Source organism: Oryctolagus cuniculus, chromosome 3, assembly GCF_051225735.1.
Source record: "Oryctolagus cuniculus isolate XC-2025 breed Fujian yellow rabbit chromosome 3, ASM5122573v1, whole genome shotgun sequence".
Lineage (NCBI taxonomy): Eukaryota > Metazoa > Chordata > Mammalia > Lagomorpha > Leporidae > Oryctolagus > Oryctolagus cuniculus.
The window spans coordinates 179,316,547-179,332,163 of NC_142869.1; the positions used below are offsets into that span (position 1 = coordinate 179,316,547).

At 38.7% G+C, this 15,617-nt stretch overlaps 1 pseudogene; it reads left to right on the forward strand.

Annotated features, from left to right (window-relative positions):
* Positions 1-10,369: 10,369 nt before the first annotated feature.
* LOC100357060 (NHP2-like protein 1 pseudogene) lies at positions 10,370-14,751 on the forward strand (annotated as a pseudogene).
* Positions 14,752-15,617: the final 866 nt, after the last annotated feature.

The window sequence follows — 15,617 nt, forward strand, 5'->3', positions numbered from 1 at the left end:
CCGGATGTTCCTGGTGCATGTTATCTCTCTCCTCCTTTATAGTCCTCTTCTACCAATCCCAACTCTGCTACCCACACGCCGAGCACGCTGCTCTCCTCCAATCAGGAGCAGGATCAGCTCCTGCAGCTCATCAAACTGGCGAGAGGCAGCTGTGTAGAAGTTGTTTACTCCCTTTCAGTGCCATATTGTGGGAGAGCAGATGCATAGAATAAGTCTTAATTCCAGTAACTTACTCTAGTCCGAGTTGCTCCCCACACTAGGTTTTTTTTTTCCTAGAAAATGTTTATTTAAGGAATGCAAACTTCATGCATTTCATAAATACAAGTGTAGGAACACAGTATCCACCCTCCAACCTATGTTCCCACCTTTCTTCTTCTTCCTTCTCCTATTCCCATTCTTAATTTTTCACTGAGATCTATTTCTCAATTGACTTTATACACATATGATTAACTCTATAACAAGTACAAAGATCAACAACTAGTATGGAAAAAAACCTATTCCTCAACAGTCAAAACAAGGGATATTCAAAGTCATTGCATCTTGAAGTGTCAATTTTGCTTCTATAGATTATCTTTTAGGTGCTCTATTAGTTATCACAGATCAGGGAGAACATATGGTATTTGTCCTTTTGGGACTGGCTTATTTCATTAAGTATGTTTTCCAGCATCATCCATTTTGTTGCAAATGACAGGATTTCATTTTTTTTACTGCTGTGTAAAAACCCCATGGTGTATATATCCCATAATTTCTTTACCTATTATTCAGCTGATGGACATCTCGGTTGATTCCATATCTTAGCTATTGTGAATTGAGCTGCAACAAACAAGGGGTATGCATAACTCTTTTATTTGATTTCATTCCCTTGGGTAAATTACCAGGAGTGGGATGGCTGGGTCATATGGTAGGACTATATTTAGATTTCTGAGCTATCTTCAAATTGTCTTCCATAGTGGTTTTACCAGTTGACATTCCCACCAACAGTGGAGTAGGGTACCTTTTCCCCCACATCCTTGCCAGCATTTGTTGTTTGTTGATTTCTGTATGAAAGACATTCTAACTGGGTGAGGTGAAACATCACTGTGGTTTTGATTTGCATTTCCCTAATGGCTAGTAATCCTGAGCAATTTTTCATGTGTCTGTTGGCCATTTTGATTTCTTCTTTGGAAAAATGTCTTTTTAAGTCCTTTACCAATTTTTTAACTGGGTTGTTTGTTTTGATGTTGTGGAGTTTCCTGATCTCTTTATATATTCTGGTTATTAATTCTTTATCAGTTGCATAGTTTGCAAATATTTTCTCTCATTCTGTCGGTTGCCTCTTCACTTTCCTGAGTGTTTCTTTTGCAGTACAGAAGCTTCTCAATTTGATGTAATCCCATTTTTCTTTTTTTTTTAACTTTTATTTAATGAATATAAATTTCCAAAGTACAGCTTATGGATTACAATGGCTCCCCCCCCATAACTTCCCTTCCACCCACAACCCTCCCCTTTCCCGCTCCCTCCCCCCTTCCATTCACATCAAGATTCATTTTCAATTTTCTTAATATACAGAAGATCAGTTTAGCATATATTAAGTAAAGATTTCAACAGTTTGCACCCACATAGAAACAAAAAGTGAAAAATACTGTTTGAGTACTAGTTATAGCATTAAATCACAATGTACAGCACATTACTCCTACATGAGGAGTAAGTGCACAGTGACTCCTGTTGTTGACTTAACAAATTGACACTCTTGTTTATGGCCTCAGTAATCACCCTAGGCTCTTGTCATGAGTTGCCAAGGCTATGGAAGCCTTTTGAGTTCACTGACTCTGATCATATTTAGACAAGGTCATAGTCAAAGTGGAAGTTCTCTCCTCCCTTCAGAGAAAGGTACCTCCTTCTTTGATGACCTGTTCTTTCCACTGGGATCTCACTTGCGGAGATTTTTTTTTTTTTTTTTTTTTTTTGCCAGAGTGTCTTGCCTTTCCATGCCTAGAATACTCTCATGGGCTTTTCAGCCATATCCAAATGCCTTAAGGGCTGATTCTGAGGCTAGAGTGCTGTTAGGACATCTGCCATTCTATGGGTCTGCTGTGTATTTTGCTTCCCATGTTGGATCGTTCTCTCCCTTTTTTATTCTATCAGCTAGTATTTGCAGACACTAGTCTTGTTTATGTGCTCCCCTTGGAGCACATAATGAAATCTTGTCTTCTGCAACAAAATGGATGCAACTGGAAATCATTATACTTAATGAAATAAGCCAGTAACAAAAAGACAGATATCATGTTTTCCCTGATCTGAGGTAACTAATAGAATACCTAAAATGCAATGTTTAGGAGTGAAATGGACAGTTTGAGATTCGATGATTGTTTACAGCCCTTGTCTCTTCTGTTGAGGAAAAATGTATTTTTTCTTCATACTATTTGTTGAACTCTTTTACTTAGTGTAGGGTTAACTATACGATCATTAAGTAAACTGAAAATAGATCTTTGTAAAAATTAAGAGTGCGAATATGAGTGGGAGGAAGAAGGAGGATTGGAGCTTGGGTGGGAGAAAAGGTGTGGGCAGGAAGTGTCACTATGTTCCTAAATCTGTTTACAAGAAATACATGAAACTTGTATAACTTAAATAAAAATTTTAAAAAATGAATCTTAACAATGTACTACCCTCTATAGAAAGTTATATGTTTTCCCAAATTATATATTCTTTAAGTTAAATGAAGATAACAGATATTCTTGATATATTATGATTAAAATCATGATAAAATATACATTATCACAAAATATAAATTATTTAAAATCAAGATATTTGTTTATCAATATCAGATCATGTGGCAGAAATGGTATCTTTGTGGTAGAATTGAAGAATGTCCAAGGATAGGTAAAACCTTTTTGTCAATATTAGAATTTAGGAAGTGCCCAAAATGACAGGAACATGTTGATAGAACAGAAGAATACATTTGAAACATCCAAATATGGGAGAATTGAGCATTAAAAATAATGAAGCTTAAGTCATTGAATAAAAAATTTTATGCATTAACAATGATGGATAGGTAGATGGATGATTAAGAAAGAGATAAAGCATTTTATACCAATTGACAACTTATAAATTTAAAACAATGATGAAGTTAAGACAACACATTTTCAATCAGCATTACCAATAATTGAGTCAGAAAAGATAATCAATGAAGGTTAAAACTACTAAGTAAAGTAACTAGTAGCTAGTTATTTCCTGAGAAAAATAACAACTTTGGTGGATGTCCCAGAAACTAATTAGGGAAAATAATTACTATGTAGTGGAGATAACTGGGAAGCACCATCTTCAAGATAAATCAAAGATGAAGAATGACTGATAGAAAATTTAACTTATTTTAATGAAGATGCTCCTTTACTAGATAATGAATAACACATTGTATATACTGTATATCTTATGACTCTTACAATACCCAGCATAGCTGATGATAAGAATGAAACCCAGAGTGCATATTAATTAGATGAATTGAATTTTTAGCTACTTATATGTTTAGTTATTCACATGCATTATATTAAATGTTTATAGTAAGTCTTCAAAAAGTTGATAGAAAAACTGAATAAAAAGACATCTTTATTTTTGTGCAAAATAATTTGACATCCATGCATAGGTTTTTTTTCATGATTTTTTCATTAACTTTTAAAGATATATATGTAGAATGGATATTAAATATATATTTCTACATTTCTATCATAGTTTCTACTTCATTAGTTTAAATTTATTTGAGAGGTAGATAGAAAAAGACACAGAAAGACAGAGAGAGAGATGGAGGGAAGAGGGAGCGAGAGAGAAAGAGGGAGGGGAGACAGAGAGAGAGAGAGAGAGAGAAAGAATAGGAGAGCTTCCATCTGCCATTTCACCCCAAATACCCACAACCGATGAGAGGTTTGAGAGCTAGGAACTTAATCCAGGTCTCCCACATAGGTTGTGGGAATAGAGCTAACTTTCCTGCCTCCCAGGGTCTGCATTAGCAGGAAGCTGAAATTAATAGTCAAAGCTGGAAGTCAAACCTGGACACTCCAATATGACATGCTGGTATCTTAACCACTTACAAATAAACACCTGCCCTGATTTATACTTCATTAGAAACAAATTATGGTTATGACTGATCATTTGAAAGTAAAAAGACAATTTTTATAAAAGATAAATTTAAATAAATATCTATATAAGTAAATATATAAAAGATAAACAATTTTACATGTCTCTGTAATTAAAATAATCATAATTAAATGTACTGATATTTGTAGTGGGTTATAAGATGACCCCCCCCACCAGATATATATCCACATTCTAAAACCTAGCACCTGAGAATAGTTCTTTACTTAAAAAGAGAGTTTTTGTGGTTGTGATTAATTTAGGGGTCTCGAGATAAGATGATCCTCGATTTTATAGTGAACACTAATTCTGATGACAAATGTCATTATGAGATAAAGGCAAAGGGAATTTGAGAAACAAACTGGGGAAGGCACATAAAGGTCAAAGTGACGTGACAGGGAGCAAGTAGAGATGTGGCCAGAAACCAGGGAATTACTATACCAGCTGTAGAAACTAACATGGTATCTTATCTCTGCTTTGAATTCATGCTTGTGAGAAGAAAAATAGGTTTTGGAAAACCCACTCCATATTCAGGTAAAATAACCTAAGAAGCATATTTGAAAATAGAAATGTCAATTTGAGGATTTGTGAATTATAAACCTCAGAGAGTAATCAATTATAAGTCAGTGTTTCTTTGAGAATAAAGCAGCAATGAAATGGAGACACAAAATCAGATCCTTTGACCTGTTTAAATATATAACAGAAACAGATGGATAGACCAATGGAAAAGAATAGAAACACCAGACATCAATCCAAACTTCTACAGCCAACTTATATTTGATCAAGGATCCAAAACCAATCCCTGGAGTAAGGACAGTCTATTCAACAAATGGTGCTGAGAAAACTGGATTTCCACATGCAGAAGCATGAAGCAAGACCCCTACCTTTCACCTTACAAAAAAATCCACTCAACATGGATTAAAGACTTAAATCTATGACCCGACACCATCAAATTATTAGAGAGCATTGGAAAAACCCTGCAAAAGATACAGGTACTGGCAGACTTCTTGGAAAAGACCCCGGAAGCATGGGCTGTCAAAGCCAAAATTAACAAGTGGGATTACATCAAATTGAGAAGCTTCTGTACTGCAAAAGAAACAGGAAAGTGAAGAGGCTATCAACAGAATGGGAAAAAATATTTGCAAACTATGCAACAGATAAAGGGTTAATAACCCAAATCTACAAAGAGATCAAGAAACTCCACAACATCAAAACAAACAACCCACTTAAGAGATGGGCCAAGGACCTCAATAGACATTTTTCTTTTTTTTTTTTTTTTTGACAGGTAGAGTGGACAGTGAGAGAGAGAGAGACAGAGAGAAAGGTCTTCCTTTTGCTGTTGGCTCACCCTCCAATGGCCGCCACAGTGCACCACACTAATCCGATGGCAGGAGCCAGGTACTTACCCTAGTCTCCCATGGGGTGCAGGGCCCAAGGACTTGGGCCAACCTCCACTGCACTCCCTGGCCACAGCAGAGAGCTGGCCTGGAAGAGGGGCAACTGGGACAGAATCTGGCACCCCGACCGGGACTAGAACCTGGTGTGCCGGCACCGCAAGGTGGAGGATTAGCCTAGTGAGCCACGGCGCCGGCCCTCAATAGACATTTTTCAAAAGAGGAAATCCAAATGGCCAACAGACACATGAAAAAATGTTCAAGATCACTAGCAATCAGGGAAATGCAAATCAAAACCACAATGAGGTTTCACCTCACCCCGGTTAGAATGGCTCACATGCAGAAATCTACCAACAACAGATGCTGGAGAGGATGTGGGGAAAAAGGGACACTAACCCACTGTTGGTGGGAATGCAAACTGGTCAAGCCACTATGGAAGTCAGTCTGGAGATTCCTCAGAAACCTGAATATAACCCTACCATTCAGCACAGCCATACCACTCCTTGGAATTTACCCAAAGATAATTAATTGGCAAACAAAAAAGCTGTCTGCACCTCAATGTTTATTGCAGCTCAATTCACAATAGTTAAGACCTGGAATCAACCAAAATGCCCATCAACAGTGGACTGGATAAAGAAATTATGGGACATGTACTCTATAGAATACTGTACAGCAGTCAAAAATAGTGAAATCCAGTCATTTGCAACAAAATGGAGGAATCTGGAAAACATCATGCTGAGTGAATTTAGCCAGTCCCAAAGGGACAATTATCATATGTTCTCCCTGATCGGTGACAACTGACTGAACACCAAGAAGGAAACCTGTTGAAGTGAAATGGACACTATCAGAAACAATGACTTGATCAGCCCTTGACCTGACTGTCGAGGGACAACTTACTACTTTATCCCTTTTAGTATTTTTTTTCCTTCTAGTTAATACTGTTAGTTGAACTCTGTAATTAACACACAATTATTCTTAGGTTTTTAAATTTAACTGAAAAGTGATCCCTGTTAAATATAAGAGTGGGAATAAGAGAGGGAGGAGATGTACAGTTTGGGACATGCTCAATCGGACTTGCCCCAAATGGTGGAGTTACAAATGTGCCAGGGGATTCCAGTTCAATCCCATCAAGGTTGCATGTACCAATGCCATCTCACTAGTCCAAGTGATCAATTTCAGTTCACAACTGATCACACTAAGAAGTCTAAGAGTCAAAGGGATCATACAAACAAGACTAGTGTCTGCTAACACTAACTGACGGAATAGAAAAGGGAGAGAACAATCCAACATGGGAAGCGGGATACACAGCAGACTCATAGAATGGCAGATGTCCTAAACAACACTCTGGCCTCAGAATCAGCCCTTAAGGCATTCAGATCTGGCTGAAGAGCCCATGAGAGTATTCTAGGCATGGAAAGGCAAGACACTCTGGCAAAAAAACAAACAAACAAACAAACAAAAACACCTAAATGAAAGATCTCTGTGAGTGAGATCCCAGCGGAAAGAATGGGCCATCAAAGAAGGAGGAACCTTTCTCTGAAGGGAGGAGAGAAGATCCACTTTGACTATGACCTTGTCTGAATAAGATTGAAGTCAGCGAACTCAAAAGGCTTCCATAGCCTTGGCAACTCATGACAAGAGCCTAGGGTGATTACTGAGGCCATAAACAAGAGTGTCAAATTGTTAAGTCAACAACAGGAGTTACTGTGTACTTACTTCTCATGTGGGTTCTCTGTCCTTAATGTGTTGTCCAATGTGAAGTAATGCTATAAGTAGTAACTCAAACAGTATTTTACACTTTATGTTCTGTGTGGGTGCAAACTGATGAAATCTTTACTTAATATATACTAAATCTATCTTCTATATAGAAAGAGAATTAAAAATGAATTTTGATGTGAATGGAATGGGAAAGGGAGCGGGAGATGGGAGGGGTGCAAGTGGGAGGGAAGTTATGGGGGGGAAAGCCATTGTAATCCATAAACTGTATTTTGGAAATTTATATTTACTAAATAAAAGTTTAAAAAATGAGAAAATAAAATAAAGCTTAAAAAAATAATTTCAGGAGGTCTCTATAAAATGTTTATAAAATTATTTTTTTTCGGCCAGCACCGCGGCTCAATAGGCTAATCCTCCGCCTAGCGGCGCCGGCACACAGGGTTCTAGTCCCGGTTGGGGCGCCGGATTCTGTCCCGGTTGCCCCTCTTCCAGGCCAGCTCTCTGCTGTGGCCTGGGAGTGCAGTGGAGGATGGCCCAAGTACTTGGGCCCTGCACCCCATGGGAGACCAGGAGGAAGCACCTGGCTCTTGCCTTTGGATCAGCGCAGTGCACCGGCCGCAGTGCACCGGCCGTGGCGCGCCGGCCGCGGCAGCCACTGGAGGGTGAACCAATGGTAAAGGAAGACCTTTCTCTCTGTCTCTCTCTCTCTCTCTCACTGTCCACTCTGTCTGTCAAAAAAAAAAAAAAATCCAAGCACTTATATTTCAAAGAGAGCATCTTGCTTAACAAGGAAGCATTAGAGGCATGGCACAGAGATTAGAAACAAGATAATAATATTCACTATCTCCAGTACTATTAAATGTATTTACTAAGTTAATTAGTCAAGATAAAAGTAATTCAGTGCAAAAAAAACAATAAATAAAACAGATAGGAAGAAACAAAACTTTCTCTGTTCATAGATAACATGAGTACAGATTTGGCAACCACAAAAGAATCCATGGAGAAACCATTTCAAACAATAAGGGCTGGTAATAAAGGATCAGCATGGAAAGTAATCAACAGAACTGTTTGGACTGCACAGGCTGTTCATGAAAATCCAATTAAGTGCACTTAGGAAAACACTGCAAGAAGAAGAGCAAGGAGGGGGGTGAGTATAAAACATTAAAACACACAGAAAATACAAAACCTTGGAAACTAAAATATCTGTAGTTTGTGTGGATGCATGAATAGATGGACAACTTGGAAGAGAATAGGATACAGGAATGAGATACAAATGCATACAGAAATTTAGCATACAAACAAGGAAAAAAAATGGACTTTAACAAACAGCATTGTGACAGCTGGACTTCAATATGGTGAAAATGAAAAGTAAATATTCTACACATACTGTATACTTGAAGAAATTCAAAAATGATCAGAGTCAGAAAAGAAGAAAACTTTCAAAAATATGTTGAATAATAAGTGTGTGTGTGCATGTGTGTGACAACGGACTGATACTCCTAATAATAACTTTCTTAAAGATGGAGAATTGCAGTACAATGAATTACCTAAAACTTATAAAATAATTTAGAATAAAAGAAATTGAAATGGTCCTCAGACATATTAAAAGTTGTTAAACTTTTCTACAATAACTGCCATGCAAATTCAACCATATTAAGATCTTGTTTCTCACATATTAGGTGAAAAAAATCTAAAAGTTTGACATCATGAGAAAGCAGGCACTATTATGGTTTAATGATGAAAATGTAAAATGCAACAACCCTTATGCAGGAAAATTTGGAAACATCTACTGAAATCATGTGATTTCCTGTTCTCCTTGATCCAGCAATTCCTACTCTGAGAATCCATCACTGAGATATATTTGCAAAAGTACAGAATTATGCTTGTGCAAATTATTTTCTTTGTGAATTATTCATATTTGAAAAGCACTAAAACAAATTTAAAAAGATCTACCTGACAAAGGACTGTTTTTGCTGAACCCATACCTAAGCCTTCAGCAGTGCAATGCAGTTTCCTTAAGGCAGCTGTTGCTGGTTGCTGGTTAGACCATGACTTCTGCAGGCCTGAACTCACTGCTCAGTCTCACTTCTTAATACATTAAGGTATCTGTCAGAGGCATAGTTGTGGGGTAAAAAGTTATAATACACAAGGTATTCTACACATCTGCATATGCTGGCACAAGTATTACGGGCAAAGAAGGTGAATCTATGCCAAAGTTCCATGTCAACAAGGACCAATGCAATCCCCTCTATAATAGCAAGGGTTTTGTGTAATCAGTCTTCACCAGTGAAATGATTACAGTCTAGCAGGGCATAGGGCCATATCTGCCTTTGTCTTTTTGGTAGTAAAGACCATCAGATCAGCTTTAAAGAGGAAAGACCAAATTTCTTCTGTCATTCAGCCCATTGAACAGGCTCCTTCGTGGCTAGGGAAAGATGCCAACTGACACTTGCACACTGATCTATGCCAATGATTGCCAATTCACTGTGGATACCATATTAGAGAAATATATGTAGGACATGTCTATTCTCCACACTCTGTGTCCTTCCTACTAAGTCCATCCTCAAGTCGATTGCAAAACTTGCTACACACTGCCTATGAATTAGTGTTGACCTTGACTTCAGGTTGTTTTTTTTTTACACAAAGTGACTATTACATTTACCACCAATATTCTACCCAATGGTAGAATTGTTCTTCAAGTGCATCTTCAAACTTTTTGTAAGGCCATAGTGCAGAAGACAGCTACTTCTGTCTGATCTGGCCTCTGTACATACCCATTTACTTATAACTCAAGCCTTTGTACTTTCTTTCTTTTTCAACTGGTCATATAGAACTTCCCAAGAAATTACATGTGCAAGGAAACCACAGAATTACCCTCCTTAGGCCTGAAAGGGGAGGGAAAGGGAGTGGTTTTTGGAATGTAGCAACAGGGAACCAATGTTTCCAATTAGGATTGTATTTGAAATTTATTATTTGTAGCTTTCCACTGCGGATCACTTGCTCATGAAAACCTACATCCACCCAAAGACTTGCACACTAATGTTCATAACTGATTTATTAATGAGTTCCTACCTGGAAACAACACAATGTCAATCAACAGGATAAAAAAAGCTGGCAAGTGTTCTTCAACGGTAGGAGCCTGTGGAATCAAATCCATGATTGAGTCCAAGGTTAATCTAAAGTCCTACCCCCTTGCAGACACCCACTTCACTGAGCAACCCCTGGCCCTAGTTCAGCAGCTTCTGAAAGGAGCCAATGGGACCACCAAAACCCCAAGTGGGGACATCTCTGAGTTTATTGTGAAGGCTGCAGATGCCGAGCTGCTGGAACATCGTGCACTTCCTGCTGCTGTGTGAAGACAAGAACATGCCTTATGTGTTTGTTTGCACTAAGCAGGCTCTGGTGCAGGCCTGGGGGGAGTCTTCAGGCCTGGCATTGCTTGTTCTGCCACCAGAACAAAGAAGGCTCACAAGGAAAGCAGGAGAGTCTGTCCATTCAGCAGTCAATTGAAAGGTTCTTAGTATATACCTGTGCCTTCTGCCACAGCCTCCATGCTGAATCCTCCCTGAGGTTGTGTATCAAACTGTCTTTGGTAGTGCATAGTATTTTAAGCTGCCTTCTATTATTATTAAATAATATTATTAAAATATTGTAGTATTAAAGTTCATCTCTGGAGTTTCATATTTGGATTTGGGGTTGTTTTCCTCCATCTTCTCTTCCACCCTTTCTCTTTGCCATCATTTTATTCCCCTTGTGAATAATGAACCGAAGCACAAAACACATGGAGGCAGCAGTTAAAGGTAGGAACAGCCAGAAGAAACCTGACTGAGTCAGGAAAGAGATCAAGTTCCAGCTTTCATCCTCTGACCTCCCACTGTGTGCAGGGCATGACAGGAGTAAACACTGGCCACTCTGTGCCCCTTGTGCCTGGCATACAGAATCAGCAGATACTTACTAAAATGAGTGAGGGGTTTCCCTTTGCTTTCTAGGGGATTGTGGACCAACTGGGGAGAAAGCACACATTCTCTGAGGTTGTTAAACGTATGCCCAAATGTTATTTACCAATGTACCACTGCTGATGGCTTTTGATGTGATGTGCTGTTAGTGCAACTTGACTGCCCCTGAGGGTGGCATGGAATTCCACAGGCAGCTGGCTGAGTGAAGCAAGGCAGTTGATCTAGGTCATGAAAGAGTCATGAGCGGCAAAGGCTCAGAGGGTCAGGAAGTTCTGGAATGAAAGATTCTGGGAAGATCATGGAGAATAGCTGGAAGCCATAGTGTAGATGACAGAATCCAGGGAAACACCCTTTCTCTGGTGAAAGGTGATGTCTTCAGTGGACACTTGGTACCAGCTGTGAGGGCTCTTACCCTGTCTCCTGCCACAATGTGGGTCAAATGGATTCTTTATCACATGAGGTTGCGAATGTGTTTTTCATTCTTGTGAGCAACATAATAAAAATATATTCATATTTTAAATTTTAAAAAATTGTGGCATCCTCAAACAGGAACGCACACCTCAGCAATACAGAGGAACATCCAGCTTGTACTTGCCACAGCATAGGGGAATCTCAAAACCCTTAGGCTGAATGAAGACAGTCAGAAAAATAGATAAATTAGAACTGAATTTGTATGAAATTCCAGGAAAGATGAATCTCATGAATAGGAACAGAGTGTTCATCAGCGATGCCTAGGATCTGGGATGGAATTATACTCTCTTACCTGAAGTTTACCTATTTACCAGTTTCTTGATTTGTATACCATTAATATGATGTATTTTAATTTTATACATATTTCAATAGCCTGGTATTTTACAATTATTATTTTCATAGTTAATAGTCTCTTAGATTTAACCAAATGGTTAACTGGAAGGATTTCATTTTTCTCCTCCCTCCTTTTCTACTTTCCTTCTATGCCATGGCTTTTGCTGGAATCACTGGGTTCTCTGTTTCTTTGTACTGCCAGTTATTGCTTGCTTTCCTGTATCTTGCTTGGGGAAAGGATGTTTTTCATTGTTTTCGACTTCATGTGTTGTTTGTCAAGTAAACACGCCCCTGAACTAGGTTAAAGCTAAACCTACTCCTGGATGTTGGGGCCCAGTGTTATGCGGGTGAACAACTACAGTCTCATAGATATTTCCCATAAACTCTACTGAACTCCACAACACTGCAGATAAGAAAGAAATTAATTACTGCACATACCACCTTACATTAATGTGGCCTAATTATGTTAGTGTCTTCCTCTGGGCAGTGAATTCCTCAAGTGTGGCATATGATCTGGAAAATTTTGCATACACAGTGAGCAGCATAGTTACTATGATATAGTAGGGGTTGAAAATAGATTTGTTTTATTGAAACACATTTTACAGGATTTGTCTCGCGTCTGTATAATTAAACCAAGAATTCTAAAATTGAAATGAGCTTTGAAAAATGGTGCAATATAAACAGATTTAATTTCTAAATTTTACTATTGAACTTACTGTACTCCTGTATTGTTCAACTAATTGCCCATTTACAATCAGCAGTATTTTATTTTCAGAGTTACTCTTAGGTAATAATTATTTTTGGTTGTGTGTTGGATAGCTTCACATATTAAGATTCTACCACACACACAAAAAAATCGGTCGCCCTATAGTGGCTATAGCTCTGTTTTGCAAAAATGTAGCCTGTACCAACCAGAGCAAAGGACCCAGGTGAACACACAATTGCCTTTCTCCTAACAGTCTTTGAACTCCTGTTGGTGATGCTCATTTGCTGTTTGAGATCCTGATGCTGATTCAAAACTAGTAAGAGTTTGTGTCATTAACCTAGATCCTTATTACCAACAACAAAAATGATCACTGTAGCAAAAATCTTGTTATTTGTAGCAACATGAGTGTGGGACTAGAGGTTGTCATGTTAAGTGAAATAAGTCAAACCCAGAAATATAAGTACTACATGATCTCATGCATGTGCAGAAGACAGAAAAGTTGATTTCATAGAAGTTGACAGTATAATGTTGGTTACCAGACACTGGAAACGTAGAGAGGGAGTGAGGGATGAGGAAAGGTTGATTAAGAGAAACTAAGTCATGGCTAGATAGGAGTAAGTAGTTCTGGGGTTCTATTGCATGATAGTGGGATTACAGGAATGAAAATGTATTCAGTATTTTCCAAAAATGATAAGGATTTTTAAAAATGTTTTCACCAAAATGAAATCTTAAATAGTTTTTTTTAACCCTGATTGGACATTGTGCAATATACAAATGTGTAGGAACATCACATGGCACCCCATAAACACATACAACTTTGTGTGCCAGTTAAAAAATAACAGAAAAATTTTAAAAATTCATCTATAACAGATAAAGGTGAGAGAAGGAGGTAAGTGTTACAGGCCACAAGAATAGAACAGATCAAACATTCATGGAACAGCACCATTATAGGATCAAATAAGGTCCTATAATTTGGACCAAATAAGGTCCAAATAAGGAAGAGGACAAAGAGCTTCGTCAGGAAGTATGACAAAGAAGGGAGAGGCTTGGCTCAGACATGTGGACTGAGGGAAGAGGTAAGAGGGGAGGGTGACTCTACACCTGTATCTTCGTGGATAAGATGAAGCCTTACTTCTGTCATTTGGAAAGTCCAGGTAGGGAAGATCAATTACAAATGTAGTCATTGTGGTTCAAAGTTCCAGACCCCTTTTACTTCTCATGTTAACCCTTTTCTGAGGGGACTTAAGTCAATAACAGCCACAGTATAATAGTTTCCTTAGCATAATTTCCCAGGAATAGTAAATTCAGTTACTTTTCATATTGTACCAACTAATGTGCCACTAATAATATCATAAGGAAACAAATTTCACTGAAATCTCACCAGCATTATGGATTATTTGTAGAAAATTTAGATGGCTTTTATTTACACTTAAGATTACTTACAACTTTAGGTTGTTCAACCTACCTGCTACATTTAACATACAACTTATAGAATTTTGGAAAACAGAGCAAGAACAATCTGGAAGCATTATTTACATTTGTCCTAGCCCTTGAGCTTCTTTTCCATTAAAAGGAACACGAAAGAAGGATGAAATCCATCAAAGTGAGCTAACAGACAAAACGGGCAAGTTTTACCTATATCCAAACATACAGGATGAGGTAGAAAAATAAGAGGAGGTGGCAAGGCCATTAGTGGTGCCTCACCTGCAGTTCAGCACAGCACTGGATGATTGCTAAAGTCAGGGGACAGGAAAGCAAGAGGGAAGGAACAGGGAGCAGAATGAGGAGTACACAGAGGGTCTGAGTACGAAGCTGACCGCTGACTGGCCACTGTAGAGAGATGGGGTTGTAGGGTTCAGGCCCTGGTTTGCAACACTGTTGTAGTTTGAATACCTTAAGGTTCACATCCTGTGGTGTACTGATCAATAAACCCAACATCCATTTATGATAAAACTTTGAAAAAATTAGGGATGGTAGTCGTGCACTTCGACACAATAAGCCTACCCAGGAAAATCCCATAGCCAACAACACACTGATGGGAAAAACTGACAGCATTTCCTCCAAGATCTAGAACCAGACAAGGAAGTTCACTCTCATGGCTCTTTTTTTTTTTTTTTTTTTTTGACAGGCAGAGTGGACAGTGAGAGACAGACAGAGAGAAAGGTCTTCCTTTGCCATTGGTTCACCCTCCAATGGCCGCCGCGGCCGGAGCGCTGAGGCCAGTGCACTGCGCTGATCCGAAACCGGGAGCCAGGTGCTTCTCCTGGTCTCCCATTGGGGTGCAGGGTCCAAGCACTTGGGCCATCCTCCACGGCACTCCCTGGCCACAGCAGAGAGCTGGCCTGGAAGAGGGGCAACCGGGACAGAATCCAGCGCCCGACCGGGACTAGAACCCGGTGTGCCGGCGCTGCTAGGCGGAGGATTAGCCTAGTGAGCCGCGGCGCCGCCTCTCATGGCTCTTAATATAGTACTGGAAGTTTTAGATCAATGAGGAGAAATAAATTAAAGGCACAGAGATAGGAGGAAGTCAAGTAGTCTGTGTATGTAAATAACATGATTCTAAATAAAGAAAGACCTACAGACTCCACCAAAAGACTAATAACCAATAATAACCAACTTTAATAACAGTGCATCACACTAACAAGAAAACATTTACATTTTTATTCATTAATGATGAATTAGTTGAGATAGAGAGTATATAAGCAATCCCATTCACAAAAGCTACAAAAACCTACTGTGTAATCAATTCAACCAAGGATGTGAAAGACTTCCACAAGAAAACTACAAGCAACTAATGAAAAAAATTGAAGACACACACACAAAACACACACACACATACATATAAGCAGTCTATGTTCATGGACTGAAGCATTAATATGAAAATACCAATACCACCCAAGGCAATTTCCATCAAAATACCAGGAACATTCTTCAAAA